This window comes from Mirounga angustirostris, unplaced genomic scaffold (assembly GCF_029215605.1).
Source record: "Mirounga angustirostris isolate CCGP_5_RB_7025 unplaced genomic scaffold, mMirAng1.0.hap1 SCAF_12, whole genome shotgun sequence".
NCBI classification, from domain to species: domain Eukaryota; kingdom Metazoa; phylum Chordata; class Mammalia; order Carnivora; family Phocidae; genus Mirounga; species Mirounga angustirostris.
In genome coordinates this window covers 49,508,440-49,526,815 of record NW_026991720.1, presented here as the reverse complement: position 1 = coordinate 49,526,815, position 18,376 = coordinate 49,508,440, and the positions used below count along the sequence as shown (strand labels likewise).

Here is an 18,376-nt window from a genome sequence, read left to right as displayed (position 1 = left end):
AGTGGAAATGAACTTTGGAAACCACTGCTTGGCCTCTTAAAAGAGGCAATTGACCTCATGGTTGCTTATTTTCTCAAAATGGTCCATTGAACTGGATTTCCATTCCCTCTGTTAAAGGAGAGCTGGGATAACTATAATTCAAGAATTATTATAAGCAAGAGTTTCACTATCCTCTCCAGCTAACACTTACTGAACCTCTTAAGCATGCCAGTGCAGAAGATTCCAGGAAAACCAGATCGATTCTTCAATTTCAATTGTCAAATATTTTTAATCTCAAAAGATCTGTAGGTCCTTGGGCCAATGCAGGAATCTGAATTGACAACCACTCGTGTGTGTGTGTGTGTGTGTGTGTGTGTGGCCTTATTCTCACTAGAGTAGAGGAACACTGAGTATTTCATCCTCTTCAAGGAGACCGGTAATAGGAAGCAGATTGGGTTGGGCTTCTCTGGAATGCCAAGACCTCTCTCCATTCAAGGTATTTAAAAATAAGAAAGGTGGGGGCACCTGGGTGGCTCAGTCATTAAGCGTCTGCCTTCAGCCCAGGTCATGATCCCAGAGTCCTGGGATCAAGCCCCGCATTGGGCTCCCTGCTCCGCAGGAAGGCTGCTTCTCCATCTCCTACTGCCCCTGCTTGTGTTCCCTCTCTCACTGTCTCTCTCTCTGTCAAAAAAATAAATAAAATCTTTAAAAAAAAAATAAAAATAAAAATAAGAAAGGTGTCCAAAGTTGTCATAAAATTATCAAATTTAAAACTGGAAACTATGTGCCTGGTGGTTGGAATTCAAGAACTAACAGATATTGCCCTTACTTTTAAGAAGTCTATGTTCTAATGGGAAATAGAGATGATGAAATTGGCAATTATAATCCAGGGCAATTAGTGTCCCAATAGGAAGTTCAAGACTCTCTGACAATATATAAGAGGGTCACCTACCTCAGTTTTGGGAGGTCAAACAAGGCATCATGGGAAAAATGACATCTAAGCTGAGATCAGAATGACAAGGTAAGAGGTAACAAGGAGAAGGGATAGAACATCAAAAGAGAAGTAACATCACTTGCAAACCTCTAGAAATTGAAGTACATGGCTTTTGTCTGAAATACGAGTGAGGAGAACACAAAAAGATTTTGTAAACCAGGATCAGCGAAATTTTCTGTGAAGGACAGATGGTAAATATTTTAGGCTTTGCAGTCAATACAGTCTTTGTCAAAACTACTCAACTCTGCCACTGTATCAAGGAAATACCTACAGGGCGCCTGGGTGGCTCAGTCGGTTAAGCGACTGCCTTCGGCTCAGGTCATGATCCTGGAGTCCCGGGATCGAGTCCCGCATCGGGCTCCCTGCTCGGCGGGGGGTCTGCTTCTCCTTCTGACCCTCCCCCCTCTCATGTGCTCTCTCTCATTCTCTCTGTCTCAAATAAATAAATAAAATCTTTAAAAAAAAAAAAAAGAAAATACCTACAGACAATATGTAAGTGAATGTGTCCCAATAAAACATTATTTATAAGAACAACTGGCAGGCTGGATATTGTTCATGGCCTTACTTAGCTGGAATCTTCACTGTGCTGAGTGTGGTTCCCAACCAGTAGCCTCAGCATCACCCAGGAGCTTGTTAGAAATGGAGAATCTCAAGACCAGCCCATGACATACTAACCTAGAATCTGCATTTTATGTTCAAGAACTCCCCAAGTGGTTTGTAGGCACATAAAAATGGGAGAAGCACTTCTGTCAGCCTTAAGGTCTTTGGACTCCATCTTTGGGGCACTCATATTTGTATGGTTGGAAGATCTCTCTCACTGTGGTATGACAAGTACCTGAGAGTGGATATCTCCTTAAGTATTGTGCCCTAAGTGCCCAGTTTGCCTCCCCGGGGTCCCAGCCCTGATAAGGAAAATGGGCAATAGAAGGCAAGACTACAGGATGGCTTCTCTCCCCTCAGCCTGGCCAAACCTGCCTCCCACCACAACAGGCTGATCTTCAAAAGCTTTAGGGGCTTATCTTCATTAAGCCTCCTAAAGGTTAACACTTCGGGTATATTTTCAAGCCTCCACTGAAGCCATTTTTCTTGGGGCTTTTTCTCCAGACCAGAGCTGGACTTCATGTTCCTCTGCTGTCATCATTTGTTCCTGTATTGGTTCCAGAACACTTTAAGGGTCCAGTCTTCTGTCCCCGCTCCACCTCTAGAGGCATTTCTGGTCCCACGGGTTTGACGTCAGCTTCCAGACCAGCACACAGGCAGCAGCTCTGAGCGTGAGCTGAATAAGGCCCCTTAGTTAGGCAAGAGAGGGACTCTGGACCAGCTGTGTGCACTCTGAGGAAAGACATCAATCAAAGAATGCATCTCCCTCCCCTTCCTTTTATTTATGCGTTAGAAAATCCAATTAAAGCAGAGCCTGGTGCTCTCCTAATTTTTCAGCCACTTAACACATACAACAGAGTTGCTGACCATGAATTTAAACACTCACACATGCTCTCGTGCATGCACACAAAATAAACACACATATCCTTTTTCTTCCCTGTCAACTTCAAGGACTTGGGGACTTGGGGTGTGCCTGTGGCCCCTGTAGCCAAAAAGATGACGGAAAGTTGGTTAGAAAATGTCATATAGCTGGCTTCGTCAATTTTGCATCTTTTTCCCCTGCCTCTGATGATCGTATGTCATTTACAGGCCTTTCTTTGCTCATTTTGCCTTGTCCTTGGGGTTGGTTCACTCAGATTATGCTGATGTGAGCAAACTGAATATTTTTGCCTCGCTGTTCCACTGGTTTAAGGTTAGACTGATACTTTATAGTCCAACCTTCACTTTTTTAGCAGAGCCTTGATAATGTATGGGTCCAGGAAAGACACCCATGGAAATTACTGCAACAATCCAGCTTGCACAAAAATGGATCCTGGGCATTTCTTGGTGTCAGTCTCACTGAGCTATTCGTGTCTATAAATGTCCCTTGAGAGGCCAACTGTGCTGCCACGTGAGCGAAGGTGGTGAAACCCAGCACACACTTGTGCACCGGACACGCCAGGGTATCTCCCCACATCTAGAACCAAATGGATGCTTTATCAGTCCTACCGGTGTGCTTGATACCTGATAGAGTTCAACATTTTTTTAAAAGATTTTTTTATTTATTTGACAGAGAGAGACACAGCGAGAGAGGTCAACATCTCTTAAATGAGAATTTTTTTTAATGGGATATATCTAAGGGCATAGTGGTTGGGAATTGGGGTTCTAGAGCCAACCGACTTCAGCATGAATGCCATCTGTGTGACCTTGAATACATTTCCTAACCTTCTCACTGACTCAGTTTCCTCATATTTTAAAATGAGAATAACGATAATACCTGCCTCACAGGGTCATCATGTGCGAGGCTTATGCAAGATGGCACATGAAGGCTCAGTAGATTGCCAGGTACATGGCAGCATACATAAATGTCCACTGTCATGCCTATTGCTTCCTACGAGCAAAGGCTTCGCTTGAGTTTTTGCTAATCCATATATGTTCCTCCCCTACAGCCCAACTTAAAACTCACCTTTTCAGTTTGATAAAAATTATCATATATTGATTGTGCTAGCATGACCAATAACCATTTGACAAATAAATTATGTAAGTGATACAACTATTTTTCCTTAAACCATATCCTTATATGATGTCAACTCTCTGCTTCTTCTCCAGAGAATCACCACTTGCCCTCGATGTGGTCCTGGTGAGACTGCCTAGCCTAGCAACCGGCCCTGTCCCCATGCTGTGCTCTCACCCTCTCTGTGAGCACATGACCAAAGGGAGCCAACATGAGTCCTCCCTGAGAGGACCTCCCTGAGAGGACCCCCCTGAGGTGATTTGCAGATCCTGGGAAAGAAAAGTTCCTCTTCCCCTGGGATGGAGAGTTGAGAGGACAACAGAAGCTAGAGATGCTAGGTGGCTACCCTGAACACCTTTGAAAACTGGAAGAAACTACAGACTGATGCCAATGCATAGAGCCGAGAGATGGCAGGTGGAAGAGAAAAATCTAGCAGTGCTTGATGAGCCCCTGGATCGGATCGTGACATAACTAGGGACAACTCCACCTCTAGACTTCCTGCATCTGTGAGCCGGTAAAATTCCTCTTTGCTTAAGCAACTTGGTATGACCTTTTGTCTTGCAACCATAGGAGCCCTGACTGAACCACTTTTAACTATGTGAGTCATGTGTCCATTATTTGGTTTTTTTTTTTAAAGATTTTATTTATTTATTCATGAGAGATAGAGAGAGAGAGAGGCAGAGGGAGAAGCAGAGCGGGGAGCCTGATGCGGGACTCGATCCCAGGACCCTGGGATCATGACCTGAGCTGAAGGCAGACGCTTAACCGACTGAGCCACCCAGGTGTCCCTGAGTCATATGTCCATTAAAGCAAGCACAGCCAAGAGAAAGGGATTTACATTCATTTGGTTAGCATTATGTGAAACTAATAAGTTTTTTTTTTTTTTTTTTTACTTCTATCCTTTGGATTCTTAATTTGAATTAAGGATGTTTTACTAAAAGGAATTGTTTTATATATTTTATTTTAGGCAGTCATAAGTGGAGGCTTAAATAGAAAGGCTAGATAGATTTTTAATAAATACAATGATAAATATGCAAAATAAAATTGAGTTGGGTTTGTTGTCCATCTATCTCTAAAAAGTAAAATATTATATTTGGAAATATATGTGTTTACACACCCATATACACATATAGGCAGCATATACGTGTATATACTGAGAGACAGAGAGCACATGAATTTATTGAGTCCCTACTATGTGCCACGGACTATTCCAGTGTGTTGTGTGTGTCATTTCATCGAGTCCTTATAACAACGTCCCTTAGAGATAAGCATTGTTACCCCTGTATCACACGTATGAAAACTGAGACACAAAGAGGTTATGTCATTTTTCCAAGGTCACAGCTGCTAGGTGACAGAGCGTGGATTTAAACCCCAGCTCTCTAGTTCCAAACCCCATGATGTCTTTCCATTACACCAGACCGGCTACTTCACATCGCCACTGCTGCTTTCCCAGTGTCCAGAGTGAATTAGCGTGATTACGTAAGTGCACTTCACAATACTGGTTTCCAACACTGCACTCTAATTCACAAAGTAAAAACACAAAGCCACACATTAGCTAATCTCAGGACACAGCTGCAGGGGCGGGGGAGGATGGGGGGACGCGGGGGAGGGACCCCAGCTGGGAAACCATCAGGACTCACCTACGGCCACCCTTGTGCCCTTCAGAGATTTGCGGACTTGTTCTAAAATAGATGGGGATCGGGCACCTGGGTGGCTCAGTTGGTTAAGCGACTGCCTTCAGCTCAGGTCATGATCCTGGAGTCCCGGGATCGAGTCCCGCATCGGGCTCCCTGCTCGGCAGGGGGTCTGCTTCTCCCTCTGACCTTCCTCCCTGTCATGTACTCTCTCTCTCTCTCATTCTCGCTCTCTCAAATAAATAAATAAATCTTTAAAAAAATAAAAAATAAAAAATAAAATAAAATAAAATAAAATAGATGGGGATCCCTGGAAGAGAGCAACCAAGCTATTGGATTTGAAAATAAGTGGCTCAAATCTAAGCACATTATTCAAAAATTGTGAGGCAAAATATCTTTTAAAAATGATAAGATCATCAAATACTTTAAACACCAGATATTTGATGATGCTAAGGAGATGATGGTATGTGTTTATGTTAAAAACAAGATGCCTTATTTGTAGAGTCATAGTAAATTATTTAGAGATGAGACGACTCATCTGGGAGTGGAGAGAGAGAGAAATGAAAAAAGTCTGGCCATGTGATAATAATGGTTGAAGGCAAGTGATGGAATCAGGGGTTTCTCATACTATTCTCCCAACTTCCGTGTCTGTTGGAATTCCGCCTTAATAAAAGAAGAAAAGAAATATGGACATAAAAATCTATAGCTTGTAAAAAGTGAAAAAGGTTTGCCTCTGGGGAGGGGGCATTCCTCAGGATCTTCACATAGACCTTGGCCAGGACCTTCGTGTGTGCTCTGCAGCCTGGGAAAAGTTGGTGTTTTTATGGCCTTACTTAAAGAAGAAATAGCAGAGCAAAGCAACAAAAAATTCCAACCAGAAGCCAATTATAGAAATGACAGAGTTTGACTTGTCATTCAAATATGGCACTAAATGTTTAACACAGGCCTCTGGCTCATCCTGACGTTGTCTAGCCTATCGGGGCCCAGGCTGATATTCATTTTCAGCATAAGTTCCAACCCATACCTCCGGGAAGTGCCATTCACATTCTGTAATGGCAGGGCCAGCCTCTGCAGCTATAGAAAGCGGCCATGCCCACGTTCTCCAAAGCCAGACTAGCACCAGCTTTGAAACACCTCTCTCAGTAACTGATGGAACGTGCAGGTAAAAGATCAGTAAATAACACAGACAATTTGAAACATGATTAACCAACTTGACCTAATTGGTATATTTAAAACCAGCTGGAGAATACACATTCTTTCTAAGTGCATATGAAACATTTACCAAAATAAACCACAAACTGGACCAAAAGAAGGCTCAACAAATTTCAAAAGATTGAAATAAAAGTATTTTCTTTGATCATAGTAGCATTGAGTGAGAAATCAATACCAGAAAGAGAAGTAGAAAATCACCATGTACTTGGAAATTAAGCAACACACTTTTAAAGAACTCATAGATCGGGGCGCCTGGGTGGCTCAGTCGTTAAGCGTCTGCCTTCGGCTCAGGTCATGATCCCAGGGTCCTGGGATCGAGCCCCGCGTCGGGCTCCCTGCTCAGCGGGAAGCCTGCTTCTCCCTCTCCCACTCCCCCTGCTTGTGTTCCCTCTCTCACTGTGTCTCTGTCAAATAAATAAATAAAATCTAAAAAAAAAGAAAAAAAGAACTCATAGATCATCAAAGAAATCAAAATGGAAATGAGAAAATATTTTGAGTCAAGTGAAAATACAGCATATCAAAATCTTTGGAATGCAGCTAAAGCAGCACTTAAAAGTCATATATAGAATTAAATGCATATATTAAAATGTAAATGAATATATTGTTTGCATATATTTTAAGAGAAGAAACTTTGAAAGTTAATAAGTTTCCATCTTAAGAAACTTGGGGGAACACCAACAAATTAAACCCAAGAAAAATGGAAGGAAAACTATGATAAAGATAAGTACATAAATCAATGATAAAATAAACATACAATGGAGAAAAATCAACAAATAGCTTGAAAAAGATTGATAGCTTGAAAAGATTAATAAAATTCATAATACCTAGCAAGACTGATTTTTAAAAAGAGAGAAAGCACAAGTAACCAATACCAGGGATTAAAAAGAGGATACCCCAGAAATCCTACAGATATTTAAAAGATAATAAGACAATATTATGAAGAACTTTATGACAATAAATTTGAAAATATAGTGAAATAAACAAATTCCAGAAAAACATAATTTACCAAAACTGACATAAGAATAATAGAAAATCTGAATATTCTTACATCTATTAAAGAAATTAAATCTATAAAGACTTCCCACAAAACAAATCACATACTCAAATGGCTTTAATTGTGAATTCTTGCACAAAACTTTCCAAAGGAAAAAAAAGACTTTTCCCAACTTTTTGGTGAGAACCATAACATTGATATCAGAACCTGGCATAAGAAAACTACAGATGCAAAAATCCTAAGCAAGATATTAATGAATCATATCTAACAGTAGATTAAAAAAAAAATCAGATCATGACCAAATGGGATTTACTCCAGGAATGCAAAGTTTAGATTTAACTTTCTAAAATAAAGTAGTTAGGGGCGCCTGGGTGGCTCAGTCGTTAAGCGTCTGCCTTCAGCTCAGGTCATGATCCCAGCATCCTGGGATCGAGCCCGCATCGGGCTCCCTGCTCAGGGGGGAGCCTGCTTCTCCCTCTCCCACTCCCTCTGCTTGTGTTCCCTCTCTCGCTGTGTCTTTCTGTCAAATAAATAAAATCTTTAAAAAAATAAATAAAATAAAATAAAATAAGTTAATCACATTAACAGAATAAAGGAGAAAGAAATATGCTCATCTCAAATATAGTCATATCTCAAATATACTCACAGACACGGCATTTGATATAATTTGATAACTGTTCATGATTTTTTTTTTAAAGATTTTATTTATTTATTTCAGAGAGTATGAGAGAGAGCACATGAGAGGGGGGAGGGGCAGAGGGAGAAGCAGACTCCCTGCCGAGCAGGGAGCCCGATGTGGGACTTGATCCTGGGACTCCAGGATCATGACCTGAGCCGAAGGCAGTCGCTTAACCAACTGAGCCACCCAGGCGCTCCTGTTCATGATTTTTTAAAAACATAGCTCTCAGTAAACTAGAAACAGCAGAGAAACTCTTTAACCTGATAAAGGATATCTGCAAAACTCTCCAACACTCTCATATTCCTTCTATTCAATATTATACTAGAGGTCCTACCCAGTACAATAGGGCAAGAAAAAGAAATAAGTGGTAAAATGATTGGAAAAGTATTCATAGAGGACATAATTAAGTATACAGAGAGAATCCAAATGAAACTACAAACTATTAAATTTATTAGATTAACTTAGAAAGGTTGTTGGATACAAAATCGTATGTTTATGTAACACTAAAATAATTAGAAGTTAAATTTTAAAAATGTCAAACACAAAGCACCAAAAATCATAAAATATCTAGGAATAAATCTAACATAAGATGTGCAAGATCTATACACCAAAAACTATAAAGCACTGATGGAAATATTGAAAGACTTAAATAGATTAAGGGATAGACCATTTTCATGGATTAGAAGACTCAATATTGTTAGAATGTTGATTTTCCCTAATTAGCTTATAAATTCAATGTGATCCCAATCAAAATCCCAGCAGGCTTTTTGTGGAAACTAACAGGCTGATTCTAAAATGTATATGAAAATTCAAAGGACTAGCCATGGAAATCTTAAAGATCAAATCTGGAAGACTTATGTAATTGGATAACAAAACTTATAAAGCTATAGCAGTAAAGATAGTAATGGAAGCACACGCATTGAGAAATAGACCAATGGGAAAAAATAGAGAACCGCAAAATAGACCCATACATACACAGTCATCTGATCTACAATAACAGTACCTTGTAATTCAGTGAGGAATATTTTTAATAAATGGTGCTAAGTCAATGGATCTGCATATAGAAAAATGAATTCTGATCCCCTACCTCACACTATATACAAAAATTAATTCAATACAGATCATAGACTTAAATGTGAAAGTCAAAACAATTAAGCTTCTAAAAGAAAACATGAGAGAATATTATCATAACCTTGGGGTGGGCAAAGATTTCTTAAACAGCATAACCTTGGGGTGGGCAAAGATTTCTTAAACAGCACTTAAAAAGCATTAACTTTAAAAGTTTGAAAAACTGAACCTTCTTAATATTAAGAAATTCTGTTCATCATAACCCAACATTAAAAGACTATAGACTTGGGGGTGCCTGGGTGGCTCAGTCGGTTAAGCGTCCACCTTCGGCTCAGGTCATGATCCCAGGGTTCTGGGATAGAGCCCCACGTGGGGCTCCCAGGGAGCCTGCTTCTCCCTCTGCCTCTGCTGTTCCCCCTGCCTGTGCTCTCTGGCACTCTCTCTCTGTCAAATAAAACCTTAAAAAAAAAAAAAGAAAAAAGAAAAAGAATTGATATAACTTCTTCAAAAAAAAAAAAAAACTATAGATTTGGAGAATATTATTTATAATTCACAAATCTGACAAATGACTAGTACCCAAAACATATAAAGAGCTCCTACAAATCAATAAGGAAAATAACAACCCAATGTTTTGTAAAAGTGAGCAAAAATCTTGAGCTTTATAAAAGGATAGCCAAGTGGCCAGTAAGCATACAAAAACTGCTCAACATTACTAGTCTTCAAAGAAATACAAATTAAAACCATGAGGAGATATCAGTACAAGACTGCCAACAGAACTAAAATTAAAAGGACTTACAATACTAAGTGTTGATGAAGATATGGAGCATTTTTGGCAAGTGTATATTAGTATAATCACTTTGGAAAGCTGCTTAGCAGTATCTACCAGATCTAAACATATGCCTGTCTTATGACCCAACAATTCCACTCTTGGGTATATTAACGAAGAGAAAAGGGTACATGTGTCCACTCAAAGATATATACAAGAGGGACACCTGGTTGGTTCAGTTGGTGAAGCATATGACTCGTGATCTTGAGGTTGTGGGTTCAAGCCCCACATTGGGTGTAGAGATTATTTAAAAATAAAATTTAAAAAAGATATGTACAAGAATATTCTTAGCACCTTAACGTGTAATAGCCCCAAACTTAAAAAACCCAAATTTTCATTGGCAACAAAAATAGTTAAATAAATCATGGTATACTCATAAAACTTAATATTCCACAGCAAAAACAAAATAAAACAAAACAAAACACATACACACACACACAACACAAACCAAAAAAAACAGGGGCACCTCAGAGGCTCAGTTGTTTAAGTGACCCACTGTTGGTTTCAGCTCAGGTGATGATCTCAGGTCATGAGATCGAATCCCACCTTCCTGCTTGAGATTCTTTCTCCCTCCCTCTCTCTCCCCCTCTGTTTCTCCCCCGCGTTCTCACACAAGCGCACTCTCTCCCTCTCTCTCCCTCTCTCTCTCTCAAATAAATAAATAAATACATAAATAAAATCTTTTTTTTTTTTAAGATTCTATTTATCTATTTGACAGAGAGAGAGCAAGAGAGCACAAGCAGAGAGAGGGAGAAGCAGGCTCACCGCTGAGCAGAGAGCCTGACATGGGACTCAATCCCAGGACCCTGAGATCATGACCTGAGCCAGAGGCAGACACTTAACCAACTGATGTACCCAGGTGCCCCAAATAAATATTTTTAAAAAGCCCCCAAAACAATTAAGCTTGTTGCTTCATTCAACAACATGGATGATTCTCACAGATACATTGAGTGAAAAAAGCCAAACTTCGAAGAGTATATGGCACTTGATTCCATTTATATGAAGTTTAAGAACAGGCAAAACTAATATATGGTGAAGAATGCAGAAGAGTGGTTACCTTTAGTGGGAGTATTTATGGGGCGGCGGGGGATGAAGGAACATTATAGAATGCTAGAAATATTGTAAATCTTGATTTGAGTGGTGACTCCATATCAAAATTCATTAAGTAAGCTGTACACTTAAGATCTGTGAACTTTGCTGTATGTAAGTTCTAAAAAGCCTGAAGAATGTCTTATGTCTTGACTATTGGGAATCCGAGTGATTGACATTTTGTTCCACAAATTTGTCTCTTCTGTTGGCCTGGTTGCATAGCCATTGCGCAGAGTCAAGAGGATTCTTGAAAATATGCTATTTATCAAGATTGTCATGGACTGCCTCACACAAAATTGGTATATTAAATGGAATCTTTTTCCTTGAAATGTATAGTTTGTTTGTGAACACTGATTATATTCATTTCCCGTTTTCCACTTTGCTTTCTGTCATGGAGCTTCTGTTTCACTTAATCAGAGAAGACCAGTTATATGGCTATCTGAATCCAAATCTCAAAGAATTCCCTTATGCAATGAAAGCATTCTTAAAACAACTGCTCACTCCCTCTATGGTGGCTTAAACCTCTGTGGAAGTCCTCTTCTTTGTTCTTTTTATTATTTGTTCTTTTTGTGAAAGGTAGCTGTGTCTCAAGATAGCAACCTTTCTTGCAGACTAAGAGAGAGGGATACATATGATTGTATGTGTGTGTCCTATGAGTGTGTGTGCATAAGTTCATACAATTACACATTTCTTCCTAAAAAGACACTGAAAGGTATCTTTTGCTTCTCTTAGGAGCATAATGAATGTCAGAGGATTATAGCGGCATCAGTTTTGCTAAAAAGAAACAGATTTTATATGAAAATATAGATTTTATATATAACTTGACATTTGAAGACAGATACTTTTACCAACGATATGGTAAAAAAAAAAAAAACAGGACTGTTTGGTTTGGGGTGTCAAATATTCAACTAAAAATAGATCAAGCAAAGCGAAATAAGTCAATCAGAGAAAGACAAGTATCATATGATCTCACTGATATGAGGAATTTGAGAAACAAGACAGAGGATCATAGGAGAAGGGAGGAAAAAATGAAACAAGATGAAACCAGAGAGGGAGACAATTCATAAGAGACTCTTAATCTCAGGAAACAAACTGAGGGTTGCTGGAGTGGTGGGGTGGGAGGGATGGGGTGGCTGGGTGATGGACATTGGGGAAGGTATGTGCTATGGTGAGCGCTGTGAATTGTGTAAGACGATGAATCACAGACCTGTACCTCTGAAACACGTAATACATTAAATGTTAAAAAAAAGAAGAAGAAGATAGTAGGAAGGGAAAAATGAAGGGAGAGGAATCAGAGGGGGGAACGAACCATGAGAGGCTATGGACTTTGAGAAACAAACTGAGGGTTCTAGAGGGGATGGGTTAGCCTGGTGATGGGTATTAAGGAGGGCACGTATTGCACGGAGCACTGGGTGTTATACGCAAACATTGAATCATGGAACACTACAGCAAAAACTAATGATGTAATGTATGGTGACTAACATAACATAATAAAATAAAGTTAATTAAAAAAATAGATCAAGCAAAATAGGTGGTGGTCGTAGTCATCAGGAGGTACCGCAGTGGTTCACGGAGCCAGAGAAGGGCCCCAGGGATCAGAGCTGATCTGGGCATCACCAAGGAAAGCCAGGCATCAGAACTCTCTGTTCATCCATCTCTCTGGGTCTGTAGGCTGTTGGTGCCATTCTCTCCACTGTCACGGGGCCTTCTTTGTTATAGAAAGTGTGGTCACAGACAGCTCTGGCCTGAGGAAAGACACCCTCACGGCCAGAACCATGTTCTCACACTGTGGGGAAGGCTTCTGATCCACCTGGTGGGTGACATGGGACGATCCTGCCCCAGTCACGATGGCTCATAGAGCAGGCACAGGGCAGGAAAGGAGTAAATGTCCATGACAGATGAGTTCTGAACCTCAGAAAGGCTTTGTGGCCTAATTCAGCTTTAACACCCCATTTATTCACTTCTTCAGACATCCCAGACCATGCCGTCCTCTTTGCTTTCTGTATGGTGTCAGTTTTCCATGTTTCAGTCTCTGCCTGAGACCTTTCCTACAGCCTGTCAGCACTCTGAGCCAGTCCCAGACCCTGATCTCCACCAGCACGAATGCAGGAAAGCTTGGACCACCGAAAAGACTGACAGGAGAAAAGACCATGTAAAAAACATTACCAATTTTGAAAAAATAAGTAGCCTGCACACATTTCAGATTTCTTATATCTTGATTCATTTTAACCTCCATAAATAGCCTTGGTCAGCTCTCTGTGGGCACATCCTTACACATGTACTTGCTACTCCCACGAGGCAGAGCGATCACAGGCCGTCCAGGTTTACACAATTTCAAGAATGAAGATCCACAGGGAGTAGCTAAGGGAAGCTGTCCCGGTGAGGAATCTGGCATCTGGGAGCCAAAAGTGAGAGATTCTAGCCTCACATGATTGGCTGGGTGATTCTGAGTGATTTGCTCCATCTCACTGGGTCCATTTTGCTCATCAGTTAAATGAGGAGGTGGCACTAAATCAGGGATTGGCAAAATCCAGTCCACTGCTTGATTTTATAAATAAAGTTTTATGGAATATAGCCATGTCTACTCTTTATGTATTTTCTATAGCTGTTTCAGCACTGCTATAATACTCACATGGCTGCAATGGAGTCTATGTGGTCTGCAGGGTCTAAAATAGTTACTCTCTGGCCCTTAACAGATAGTTTGCTAGATTCTGATCTAAATTAGTCCCCACAAAACGATTTTCCCTTTGAAAGTGTTTCAAGGGCAAGTAGTTTTTTATCTGAATGTATTTATTTGAATCTGAATTTATCTGCAGATAATTGCCACACCTCTAATTTTCTTTGCCAGAATGATGGCTGCTTAGTCAAGCCACGTAGATCTATGCTTGCACAGGCAGAGACTAGCAGGAAATGCACCAGTCAACTGAATTCAGTCAAAATAATTGTCCTCCTGTTTTTCCCTCGAGCAACTGCAACTGTGATATGAAATATCCAAACACTTGTCTCATGGCTCTCCACCCATTTCTCTTTGGTCAAGGAAATAGACAAGGGTAGGAAGATAACAATGTCTATTCGGGTCAAAGTGAAGGGAAACCGTGAACATCACTGACTTCCATGCAGTTGTCAATGGCTGGTGAAACAAACAAGGACATCTATTTGGGGGTCTGAATTTGCCTGTCAAAATAACAACAGTTCCTGAAATGCCATTTTATTTTATAGTGGGTAGTATAGCAAAAAAAAAAAAAAAAAAAAAAGCCAAAATTGCACTAATAAAACACCACCCACATTTTTCAGTTTTCCTTTTTGTTAGTGTTTAAAAATTCGGAAAACACCAACACATTCTGTGAAGCCTGTAATATCATACTAATATATCAGAAAAAACAGAAGAGAGTGATCAGGGGACCCTCTACACACACACACACACACACACATGCACACACACATACCTCTGACAAAAAAGGAATCCAAAAGCAATAACGAATTTCAAAATGCCAGGAAGCAGGGTTATAAATTTAACACAAACAGCTCCCTCTTCAAATTCCCAGTCCGTTTATCAAATTTTAAAAATGAAATGACAAGTTAAGATTATTAGTCAAAATATATAAATAAATCACCTTACATATGTTATTTCCAAGGTCTGCGAATGATTTCACAGTGGTTAGTTGTAATAAGTGAATACAGAGGCAACCTGGCTGGGCTCAGGAGCGGAAGTGGTTCAGGTGAAGCTGGAAGTCTGCCAATCCCCAGACAGTGCAATTAGCTCGGAGGGCAGAGGCAAATGCTGGGCTGCACACAGGGGCCTTTAAGAAGGCATTTGGTGAGGTTTCTTTCACACAGCGACACTGACATCTTACCCATTGCCTGGTCTACAATCCACTACACATAATGCCGTTGTTTAGAGAAAGAACTTTTTTTAGAAGTCTCTGAAAAGCAAGGATTAAGTCAACTCATCATAAATTCCTCCTGCTAGAAACCAACTCACGGAAAACTTTTTTAAAAGTATAGTTTGTCAAATGCTTTGGGTTTTAACGAAATGCCAAGATGGGGGAGTCCCAAATTATCTGGTGGAACAGGAGGCCTCACAGAGAATGAGGGATGCTGGAGTTCTGTGTTCAAGAGGAATTGCTGGAAAATTCTCTATCTTAAAAATGGGTTCTGTTCTTTACCTGTTTAGATTTATACAACATCTAATGTTAACAGTCCTTATGTGGCCGTCAAATGCCAAAGGTAAACAGAAAAACAAGAAAAAAATACAGGTCTTTGAGCATATTCCCCTCGTATTCCCCAGATCCAGGTCTGCCAAGCAGGCCTCCCCCTGCCCTCCTGGCATCATTCTGCCACTGCTGTTAATAGTATTATTGGTGTTGGAACAAAGCCAGCTGTCTTCCTTTTCAAACCAATTTGTCCGATAGCATGAGTTACTGTGTTAGGTAATCTGTCATTTCTCAAAAAGACCGATCTTTAATGTTCCGCCTCTACATATTACTCTCTGAGTATTTGAAGGCACAGGGATACCATCCCACACCCTGCTTATTTGCCTCAGAATAAGTCACCCTCGGGTGGTACCTTCTCAGCTAAACAACAAAAGCATTTTAAAATACAGAGCTACACAATTCTAACTTTCTTAGATTATTTATGCAATACTTATAGACATTAAAAGCAGATCTACACCTGCCAAGGAAAAAATAATCCCATAAAATGCCTAAAAATCATCCGTGACTTGATCACATGAATAGTTCCTGTGATGAACTCGAGAAGTCAGGTTTTTCTATGCAGTGTCCCCAGTTCTCTGCTTCACTTTGTCAGTACAGACTGGGAATAATAATTTTTTTCTTTTCTTAGGAACATTTTTCAGCATGTCCTCCATAGAAAATATGGGTTATTTTCAAGAAGAACGTTCACCGCTTGGAAGGCTGAGTCCTGGTCACACGTTTCTCTGAGAAAGTTTCTCTAACTCAAGAGACGCCATCAGAGGTTGTGGTAATATTTCCTATATGCTATGCATGTGTCCGTTTGAAATTGCATTTCTATGCATGCAACAGAAACCTGACTCTACCAATTAAATCAAGTGGGAATTAGTTCCCAAACATAATAAGAAGTCCTGAAGTGGCTGATCTGGGCAAGCAATTCCTCAACGTGAGCCAGGTCCCCAACTCGTACACCTCGTCCTCATGATTCTTACCATGGTCCCAAGAGGGTGGTCTCCCTCCAGTCCCCTGTTCTAGACAGAAAGAAAGGGGAAAGGAAGAAAGTGACACCAGCTTACATCAGAAAAGCAAAATCTTAATCCCCAACAAATTTTTACTAATATCTCACTGGGGAGGAGGGACCCTTTGCGGCTGGATCCATCTCCACCCCAAATAGGATTAGGTTTCTCTCAGTGAGGCAGAAGGGAAGGTGGATGCTGGGAAGGTCTCCAGCAGAGTCTACCACAATGCATTCTTAGTTACCCATCTCTACCCAGAGGAGAGGGCCACACCCAGACTTCCCCAAGACTCTGCTAAGTACCCGAGGCATTTACTCTCTAAAAGGGACAATTTTGACCTGAATTCCTAAGGGGTTAAATCCTGAGTTATATCATGCCTTGTGCAAAGTGAGCAACAATGAGATCCCAGTGTGATCACTATTAATTCTGCAAGCAAGTAGCTTCAAGATTTTCTCATACAAGATTGACTGTAAAACAGGAACCGAACACGCATTTATTAAATAACACCTCCACAAACCTCTCAATAACACCCTTCACTTCCTCATTAAAGTTATCAGATGACATGATCCTGGAGAGAAAGACAACTGCCTGGTCCGACACATGGCATAAGGTCGTCCTTAGTGAATCAAAAAGGCAAGGAAGAAGGGGAAGGAGGGAAGATAGAAGACATTCACTCCACTTACAAAACAAGATAAGGGGGGTGATTATTCGCTTTTACAGATGGGTTTCCCTTAGCAATTTTTAAGAGAAGATTCCCCAATATCTTTACAGTAGCTCAATTCACATGCCCCTTCAGAGGAACATATCTAATTGCAAAAATGTTACCAGACACTTGCACTTTATAAAGACGTGGCACAAGATTGGCAGAACAGTAATGACCTTGAAAGCTGGACAGTGGCCGCACAGCAGCTCGGTATCACCTGCTCTCTCCTCTCGTTTTCTGGTTTAAAAATGTACATAGGGACATCTGGGTGGCTCAGTCATTGAGCATCTGCCTTTGGCTCAGGTCATGATCCCGGGGTCCTGGGATCGAGCCCCACATCAGGCTCCCTGCTCCGCGGGAAGCCTGCTTCTCCCTCTCCCGCTCCCCCTGCTTGTGTTCCCTCTCTCACTGTGTCTCTCTCTGTCAAATAAATAAATAAAATCTTTTAAAAAATAAAAAAATTTAAATGTACATAACTTTTTAAAAGGTCTGCCACTAGAAAACTAAAATAAAAGTTCTGATTTCCTTTTAAAAAAAAGTTTATTACTCCCTCTTTTAACTTAAAAGGGGAGTGTGCTGTGTAAAGAACAAATCCAGGTCAGCCGGGAAATACAGAACGGGGACTCATTAATTCATAAAACCTATTTTCAAATGCAGCAAAAATGGTTTCTGCTGTGAAAAATGAGCACTCTTTCGAGAATATTTAAAAGCTAAAGACGCGTTGCTGTGGTTAGAGATGGCATGTGATGTAGGAGAAAGATTCTCTTTGGAAATTATGTCCCCAGAGAGCCTCTCTCCACCTGGCAGCGGGGCCATAGCACTTGATGTTCAAAGCACTTGACAAATGCTGTGTTCTTTTCTCCAACATCGCTCCTCGATAATAAGTGGAAGGAATTCCTCCCCTTGATTTTCTAGAGCAAACTTTTTAGAGGGAGACCATGATTTAGACACAGCTGACTTTGGCAAACAAACCATGCTTTGTATCTATTACTGTGCTCGAGAGCATTTCTCATTCTTGGTTTATTAATAAACCCAACCATTCATTAATAATTCCAGCAATTTAATACATAAATGTTTTAAAACACTCATCAACGCCCAGATTATTTCCTTTCACCCCGCCATCCACACGACCAATACTTTCTCAGTTATGCCTCTATCACTGTAGGAATTTGGAGATGAAATCATTTCCACACTGTTTGCCCTGAGATATCCCTTGTCTTGTAGGGTGCCTCTACTCACCTTCCTATCTTACCAAACCCTCTGTTTCCTCAAGTTCAGAGGCAGTTATTTTTTTTAAAAGATTTTATTTATTCATTTGAGACACAGAGATAGAGAGAGAGAGCATGAGCAGGGGGGAGAGGCAGAGGCAGAGGGAGAAGCAGGCTCCCAGCTGTGTCAG

At 40.5% G+C, this 18,376-nt stretch overlaps 1 non-coding gene across 1 annotated transcript; it reads left to right on the top strand.

Annotated features, from left to right (window-relative positions):
- Positions 1-10,143: 10,143 nt before the first annotated feature.
- TRNAT-CGU (transfer RNA threonine (anticodon CGU)) lies at positions 10,144-10,216 on the top strand. The gene has a single exon. It is a non-coding gene; the product is annotated as a tRNA-Thr (tRNA).
- Positions 10,217-18,376: the final 8,160 nt, after the last annotated feature.